The 9,420-nt window shown below is 37.0% G+C and overlaps 1 non-coding gene across 1 annotated transcript; it reads left to right on the top strand.

Moving 5' to 3' along the window:
- Positions 1-1,283: 1,283 nt before the first annotated feature.
- Positions 1,284-1,389, top strand: LOC121219781 (small nucleolar RNA R71). The gene has a single exon (XR_005916672.1). It is a non-coding gene; the product is annotated as a small nucleolar RNA R71 (small nucleolar RNA).
- The last annotated feature ends 8,031 nt before the right edge of the window (positions 1,390-9,420 follow it).

Below are 9,420 nucleotides of genomic sequence, written 5' to 3'. Positions count from 1 at the left end.
CCAACATTTTCTTAAATGTTCAAAATATTTTTGATTTAGTCACGAATCATTTCTAAAGTGTTTCTAAGGTCTCGAGGGCTCGATTAAGGGATGTTATGCATGTATATGAATGAATTATGTCATGTTTATGTTGAGATACTAAATCTATGTTTTAAAGTTACGATTTTACAGTAATACTCTGTAACCCTATTTCGATGACAGATACAGGTTAGGGGTGTTACATTTAGAAACTTCTTGAACTGGATTTCCTGCTTCTACTTCTGAAGTCTTTGAGGGTAGGGTGGTGGAGGATTCTTTATTGGAACTATTTGATTCATCTTCTGTGGCAATTCTGCATCTAATGAAGTTGTTAGTTTATCAGAATTGATTGGTTCAGGAGTTACCTTATCAAATTTTGTAGATTCTGGTTCTAGTGAAGTTGGAATTTCGTCACTCGGTTGAACTTCCACTAAATCTTGAGCATCAGTTGGCTTTTCTTCAAATTCAACAGTGTTGGGCTCTAGTTTTTTTCCACTCCTCAATGTCAATGCTTTATAATTCTCTTTCCTTGGATTTCTTAGATTCTTCGTATCACTAGGCAGAGCACCTTGTGGTCAGTTTCTAAGGTCAGTAGCAAGTTGACCCACTTGATTCTACAAATTCCTTAAAGTGGCATCATTTTTTTGCCATATATGCCTTCGATAGGTTCTCTAAGCTATTGGAAGGCTCAGCTTGAGTTGGTTTCTTAACTTTTTGGGTAAAAACAGGTGGCTGGGTCGGTCTAGGTTGTGCATAAATGTTAATTGCTCAAGCCTCTTGGTTACTCCAAGAAAATTTAGGGTGGTTTCGCCAAGATGGGTTATAAAAATTGGATTGCAATCCTTGCCTTCCTTAGATAGTTATGATTACCCATGTAGTACACGAATTTTGGGTTTGATGGACATTATTCGAACAAATGTCCTTCCTCACAATAGACACAGGCTATGTCTTCAAATTGATTGGGTGGCTGTGTTGCAAAACTATTAAACACATTAGTGGTAAAATTTTTAAGCATCGATGAAATTGAGGATACCTTAGATGCAAGTGAAGTGATAACGTCCACTTCATGTACTCCAGCGACTCGTCTTCCCAATGTTGCTTGATTGGTTGGCCATTGATAATTGTTATTGGAAATCCTCTCAATGATTTCATAAGCCTTGTTATAAGACATAGAAATGAGAGCACCATTAGCAAAAGCGTCCACTACCATTCTCATGTGAGCACTGAGACCATTATAGAATGTCTCAAGTTGAATGCAATATAAGATTCCATGATGAGTGCACTTTCATAATAATTCTTTAAATTTTTCCCAAGCCTCATATAAGGACTCGTCATTCATTTGTTGGAAGGTAGTAATCTCGTTCCTAAACTCAACATTCTTGCTAGGTGGGAAATACTTCATGAAGAATATTTCTGCTAACTCTTGCCAAATAGTAATGGATTGTGGTGGCCATGAGTTCAACCAGGCTCAAGCTCTATCCCTTAGCAAATATGGGAATAGCTTTAATCGTAGTGAATCTTCGGGTACTCCGACTAGCTTGAAAGAATCGCTCACTTCTATAAACAGTCTTAAGTGAAGGTGAGGACCTTCGGTAGGCATTCCACAGAATTAGCCCACTGCCTGAACCATTTAGAACATGACTGGCTTCGACTCGAACTGTTGTGCCTCGATTTTGGGTCTCCCAATACCCAGATTAAGATCATGAAACACTAGAAAAACATATTGTCCTAGAGCTCTATCCCTATCATCAGCAATAAGGATAGGATTTTGAGCGGGGTTTGCTCCATTTCTTTTATTCAGATTTTTGTAGTTCGTCTCTTCGGTCCTTCTCTAAACTGCTTGTCTTCTTCGTTGTTGAAAATTTATTTCAATCTCAGGGTCTACGAAGAGTAAATCGATAATTCGATCAATACTCATAAACACCTAAAACAACACAGAAAAAATTAACTAAGTTAAAATTGAACAGAAAAATAAACCAAAATCTAAAATTAACAAATTCACAAATAATGAATTCTAAAATAGTCCCCGGCAACGATGCCAAAAACTTGGAACGATGAAAATGTGCAAGTGTACACAATTGAAACAAGTAATAAAGTGACAAGTAAATGTTGAGTTATCGTACCCACAGGGACTATGGAAAGAAATATTTATGAAATGTAATTAAAAACGCTTTGGTGAAGGAAAAATCTTTTGTTTTGAAAAAGTGATGTAAAAGCTAAAAACTAACTAAGTAATAAAAATAAAAAGTAAAAATTCCAATGCACGATTTTTGAAAAACGAGTTTAATCAATATGACATAATTATGTTAGATCAATTACATTTCTTAACTTAATATTACTAAAACAATGTTCATGTTGTTACGAATAAATTCACGACAACTTGGTAATTTGTTAAATATAACTCATACAGACTTACGAAATTAACTAATCTCTTGAACATATTACTATGCAAACTCAAACAATTAATCAATTTTAATAAGTAAGTAAAAGATTAAGTGAGGTAACAATATACTCCTACATTGAAACAGTTTAATCACAATAATCTTGCAAGTTATGCAAGCCTAATGTACCGTTTAATATCGTCTCTAATTTAACCTTCAGCTACCTTAAAAGATTAAACATGCACTGTTTAAGTATTGTTTCAATTAATTACAATTTCAATAAAATTAATAATTAATTCATTAGTTACCTTACAATTGTAATGCAAGAATAACATAATCATGGTTTTACTTAATCAAACAATTTACCAAGACCTATAACAAAACAAACATAATTTTAATAACTTCAATGGACAAAATGCAATCAACCTAACACGAATTAAATTTAAGTCATGTTAATTAAATTAAGAATACCAACATAACAAATATTCATAGACATGTTTATAACAACAACAATAAAAAGTTGAAGGATAGAAAACTAGAATCAAATCCAGTGTTTCTCTGAAGCCTGACTAGTTTGCTCCTCTCCTCCTTCTTCACTTGTTCTTGTTGAACCGAGGCTTCTAGAAGCACTAGAATACTGCTACCCAAGGTGGTTTAAGGGCTCTTTTCCAAGAGGGAAATCGGCAATGAAGGGACAAGAAGAAAAATAGGACATAAAAAGAGAAAGTGAGTGAGAAGTGTGGAATGAAGGTGTGATAAATGAAGAGGGGAAGGGTTTATTTATAGGTGCGATTGACTGCTAAAAATAGCAAAAATTCAGCAGCCATATGCCCCCCTTGGCTGGCCACACATGTGGCAAGTTTGAAGTTTTTAAACTTGCTAAATTTAGCTTGGGGTGAATCTTTAAAAGCATAGAAAGTGGAGGGCTTTGAATGAAATTTTAAGGAAACATCGAGGGCTGATTTGCAAGTCATATAATCAACTAATTTGAGCTTATTGGGTCAGCATGTGGGACGATTTTGAGCAGTCCATTTGCTCGGTTGGATTAGTCTTTCGGTTTAGCACAACTGTGCCTCCTTTCATAATATAATTAATAATATTTTTTACCCAAAATAAATTAGATATATTAAAATTAATTATACTATATATTATTATTCATCATTGGGACCGTCTTAGGCCGAAAAATTAATTCGCCTTGATGCTTTAAAAATCGCTTCTCGATTTTGTACTCTTAGTAGTGTCTGCCGAGTCAATTTTAACCCTTTGTGCAAACCTATTGAAAATAAATCAAAAATTTTGAAAATTCATTATAAAATTAATTAAAATTTAATATGTTAATAATTTGAGTGTAATTTAATTATTTTATAATTATTTTATATTTTTCAATAACATTTACTACGAAATTGCATGGATTTGAGTTAAAAAGGGCATGAAAAAGTCTATATATCTTCGTGTTTCCAATTAGCGACTAGCTGATTGTTGAGGAACCCAAAACGATAGTTTATTGGGATTACTGAAGCGAACTAGTCACCCATAATCAAGGTTTTATTCATTCTACTCTTCTATCTCTTAAATTTTAATTCTTTTATGTTCTTTTATTTTGTCATTACAAAAACCCTTTTATTATGTTCTCATATTATAACAAATTTAGAGTAGTAATTAGATCTTTTAGTGTTTAGGTTAGAATTGATCTAGCACTCACCTCCATTAGGTACGATCCTCAGAGTACTCATCTATTCCCTTGTAAAACTATATTACAACTCAACCCGTATACTTGCAGATATCGCCTTGTAATTCTATATTTTATTGTAGTATTCACACTCTGGTCAAGTTACTGCTTCAATCAGGGGTAAGTAATGTTGCCATTTCAGGGGCTATTTGTTTCTGTAATTGGGGTCGATTAATGATGGTTATACCAAATTGGTCAATTGGGTTTGGTAAAATTTTAGTTATTAATTTATATGAGTTGTCAATTTAGGTACTAGAATACTCGATTCTTGAACCTACATCGAAACTTGACCAAGTGTGTAACAAAAAACCCAAAAAATAGTGAACAACACGAAGTCAAAAAGTGGACTATCGACACCACATTGTCTAAGTTAATTGCGCATGCGGGCCACACGGGCTGGCCAGTTGGGCTGTGTGGGCCCATTTTTTGAAATTTTACCCTATGGTCGTATTTGATATGCGGTTCGAATTTAGTCCTTCCATAGGATCCGTATGGTAGAATTAAGACTAATTCATGATATCTAATGCTATGTTTCTGTTAAATGTGACTTATGAGCGCATAATATGTATATTATATATAACAACATGATGTGTTTTATGCCAATGTGATCTAAAATCTGATGTGTATAGCATGTATGTCATACACGTATTTGATATCTATTTTGTTTTGCATGTGCATTAGGGTGGGATTATGATTATGGAGAAAGTGTTGGTAGTAGGATAATCTTCCATATCTAGTGGTTGACGTCACATGACTATTTTGGTGGTTTTGCCACACTTATCTGATTCTAGCATCTAGACTGCAATTTTTCTAAAAAGTGACATACGCTCACTTAGTGGTGTGTAGGGTTGGATGGGTATTTATTACCCTAATTGATGTGTAGGGATGGTCAGAGATGGTGTGTAGTGGTTGGGGGTAGGATATGATTATGTATTTGATTATGCATCCGATTTAGCATCTGGTAATGCATTTGGAAATGTATCTGTTAAATTATGTTCATTTAATTGTTGCCTGGGGTGTGTTACACACTAAGCTCATAAGGTTACTTTTGTTTGTTTATTCTCAAGTAATCCACAAACTTAGGACGAACCGATGTTGCGGGAGCTCGATTATAAATAATTAAATTTCTTTTAATTCTATTCGGTTTAAATATAATTTTCTGTTGCACTGCTTTTGGACTTTTATATTTTCATTTGGAATTGCTTTAACGTCTTTGGTTTATTTTGAACCGAACTACAACATATTGAATTTCAAAACTAAATTCATTTTTCCAAAAATCTATTCAACTTAAGAATTTTCGCTGCAAAACTAAGTGTTTTTTATAAATATTCTTCTACAATTTGAATGAATTAACTAAGAGAAAGTGTTTTCCAATATAAACTGGAAATTTATTTATCAAAAGCTATCACTATTTACTTTACAGATACAAAGTGGTTTCTATATTATCAAATGAGTTGAGGTACAATGCGGGGTCGTGGGTCGGTAACTGAACGACTCCAGTCCAATAGAGCTTAGTTATTTAAGGGTGTCACTTGAGTCACCCCTACTATGGCCGAGAATTGGTTGGAGGCCACTGAGAGGATTATGAACGACATCAACTGCACTCCTAAGAAGAAATTGAAGGGTGCGGTTTCTTTGCTCCGCGATGAGGCATATCAGTGTTGGTTGTCAGTTAAAGAGGGTACTCAGTCGGATCGTCTGAACTGGGGCTACATTAAGACTGGCTTCTAGAGGAAATACATGGGCGCGAGCTATGTGGATGCTCGTAGGTGTGAGTTCATGAATCTCACTCAATGTGATAAATCTATGGCTGAGTATGAGGCCAAGTTTTTAAGACTGAGTCGTTACGCTCAAGGCATGGTGGCATCCGAGTATAAGAAATATGTCTATTTTTAGGACAGTTTGAGGGATAATCTGAGGGTTCTGATCGTCGAAGATCATCGAAGAGGTTAAGCGCGTAGAGCGCCAGAATAGAGACCGTGAGGGATACAAGAATAAGATGGATTCGAAGCCCTCTAATTCTGCTCAGAGGCTTAAGAAACGGGTCAGATCTGATGGGCTTGTTAGAGTAGGAGTTTCTGTTGCTCCTACTAGGATTAAGCCTTTTGGTGATTGTGGTAGGCACCATCCAAGCTAGTGTTTGAGGAAATTAGGGGCTTGTCTGAAGTATAGGTCATTTTGGAGTATCGAATTAGAAAGTGTCCACATCATGCTGATCACATGCAAGCTTCGAGATCGAGTTCTTTTTAGCCTTAGAGGGCAGTGAAGCAACCACCTAGGGGCCGTGGACCAGCTAGGGGTGGTAATGGTTTGGGCCAAGGACACAGAGTACTGGGAAAAGGTGTTAATCAGACTGAATGGAGGAAGCCTGCACTGGTTTATGCTACTCGACGCTGAGAGGACAGAGACACCTCTGATGTGATCATAGGTATGTTCTTTATTTTTTATGCTCCAAATACTACTTTAATACACATAGGTTCTACACACTCCTATGTAGCTAGTTTTGTTTCTGAAAACTTGGGGATTCCTGTGGAGTGTACTTCTGGTGAGATTACTGTACTGACTCCATTAGGGCAATCTGTTCGGGTTAGTAGACTATATAGGAATGTTCCATTAGAGGTAGAAGGGGTTGTGTTTCTGGAAAATTTGATGGAGCTACCGTTTGAGGAGTTCGACTTAATTCTGGGTATGGATCGGTTAGTTGAGCACCGAGATAGTTTAAACTGTAAGACTAATAAGGTCGTTTTGAGGATCGAGGATGATAAGAAAATAGTTGTGATCGATGAGCGTCGAGACTATCTGTCTAATGTGATATCCACTCTTGTGGCCGAGAAATTAGTTCGGAAATGGTGTGAGGCGTATTTGGCCCACATCAGTGTTTTAGCTTCTAAGGACTCTTATGTCGGGGATATCAAAATAGTAAGGGAATTTTCAAATGTTTTTCCTGAGGAGTTATCGGGTTTACCTCCAAATCGGGAAGTTGAGTTCAACATTAAGCTTTTACCGGGTATAGCTCTGGTGTTCATCGCTCTATACCATATGGCACCGAAGGAGCTTACAAAACTGAAGGAACAACTTCAAGAGCTTCTAGATCATGTTTTCATCCGTCCTAGTGTGTCTCTGTGGGAGGCACTGGTTTTGTTTGTAAAGAAAAAGGATGGTACAATGAGGATGTGCAATAAATTGACTGTGAAGAATAAATATCCACTTCCAAGGATCGATAACCTATTTGATCAGTTTCGTGGGGCTGCGGTATTCTCAAAAATAGATCTTCATTCTAGGTATCATCAGCTTAGGGTTCAGGAAGCTGATATTTATAAGACGGCTTTTAGGACTCATTATGGGCACTACGATTTCTTAGTTATGCCCTTTGGATTGACGAAAGCTCTAGGTGCATTCATAGATCTGATGAACCGAGTTTTTCAGCCATATCTGAATCTATTTGTCATAGTCTTCATTGATAATATTTTGGTTTACTCTAAGACTAAGGATGAGCACGATGAGCATCTTAGAGTAGTGTTTCAAATACTTCGAGAGAAGCAGCTCTACGCTAAGTTGAGCAAGTGTGAGTTTTGGTTGTAAGAGGTAACTTTTCTGGGGCACGTGGTTTCCGCTAAGGGGATCCAAATTGATCATAGAAAGATTGAGGTTGTGCTTGATTGGAAGCAGCCTAAGAACGTTTCTGAGATCCATAGTTTTTTGGGTCTCATAGGTTATTATCGGTGATTTGTTGAAGGGTTTTCACTGATTGTAGCTCCTATGACTAAGCTTCTGAACAAGAATGTTCCCTTTTTTGAACTAATGCACAATAATCGAGCTTCAAGAAGCACAAGTCTATTCGGGCTCCTGTTCTGATACAGCCTAAATTTAGTAAAGACTTTGTGTTTTACAGTGATACATCGCACGTCGGTTTGGGATGTGTACTGATGCAATATGGTAAAGTTGTGGCTTATGCATCCCGTCAGCTTAAGTTACATGAAGGGAATTATCCGACGCACGATCTCGAGTTAGTCGCTGTGGTGTTTGCATTAAAGATCTGGAGGCTCTATCTGTATCGTGAGAGATGTATCATCTATATCGATAACAAGAGCCTCAAGTACCTCCTCACTCAAAAGGAGTTGAATCTTAGGCAGCGTCACTGGATTGAACTGCTCAAGGACTATGACTGCACGATAGAGTATCATCTCAGTAATGCCAATGTGGTGGTCGATGCTCTCAATCGTAGAGAGATGACTGATTTGAGAGTAATGTTCACTCATCTTACTTTGTTCAATGATATGGGTCTATTAGCCTAGTTGCAAGTCAAGTTGACTTGGATTAGGCAAATTCGAGAAAAGTAGTTAGGGGATGAGTCTCTGGGTTTGCGGTTTCGTCAGGTTGAGAGTGGGAGCACATCTTATTTTGGACTGAATAACGATGGAGTTCTGTGTTTCTAAGGACGGGTTTGTGTACCGAATAATTCTAATCTGAGACAGTCGATTCTGAGGGAAATGCATAGTAGCCCTTACGTTATGCATCCCAGTGGTAATAAAATGTATTAGGATCTTCGTGAGCTATACTGGAGGTTGGGTTTGAAACGTGAGGTAACTAATTTTATTTCTCGTTGTCTGACGTTCCAGCAAGTTAAGGCTGAGCACCAGTTACCTTCAGGTTTACTTCAACCTATTAAGATTCCCTTATGGAAATGAGAACTAGTGACGATGCTCTTCATTTGGGTTGCCCTTGATGCCTACTAAGAAGGATTCTGTTTGGGTCATCGTAGATCGATTGACCAAGTCCACTCATTTTATTTCAATTTGGGCTGACTATTCTCTATAAAAGTTAGTGAAGCTCTATATTTCTGAGGTTGTGAGACTGCATGGGGTTTCGATTTTGATAATCTCTGATAGGGATCCTCGCTTCACTTCTCGATTCTAGAATAAACTACATAATGCTCTCAGTTTCGATATTGAACTTCAATAATACGTTCCATCCTCAAACCGATGATTATTCTAAGAGGGTGATCCAGATACTAGAGGATATGATTTAGAGCTATGTAATTGATTTCGAGGTAGTTGGAAGGATTTTCTACCGTTATGTATGGTTGTAAGTGTTGTACTATGCTATGTTGGGCTGAGTTGGGTGAGCGACAACTTTTGGGTCCTGAGTTGGTTTCCGAGACTGAAGATAAGGTTAGACTGATACAGGATCGTCTGAAGGCGACTTCTGATAGATAGAAATCTTATACAGATCTGAAAAGAAGGGATATTGAGTATGCTTTGGATGACTTCGTATTCCTTAAGGTGTGTCCGT

This window comes from Gossypium hirsutum, chromosome D07 (assembly GCF_007990345.1).
Source record: "Gossypium hirsutum isolate 1008001.06 chromosome D07, Gossypium_hirsutum_v2.1, whole genome shotgun sequence".
In the NCBI taxonomy this organism is placed as follows: domain Eukaryota; kingdom Viridiplantae; phylum Streptophyta; class Magnoliopsida; order Malvales; family Malvaceae; genus Gossypium; species Gossypium hirsutum.
Note: the sequence above shows the minus strand (reverse complement) of the source record. Positions and strands in the feature narration are given on the sequence as shown.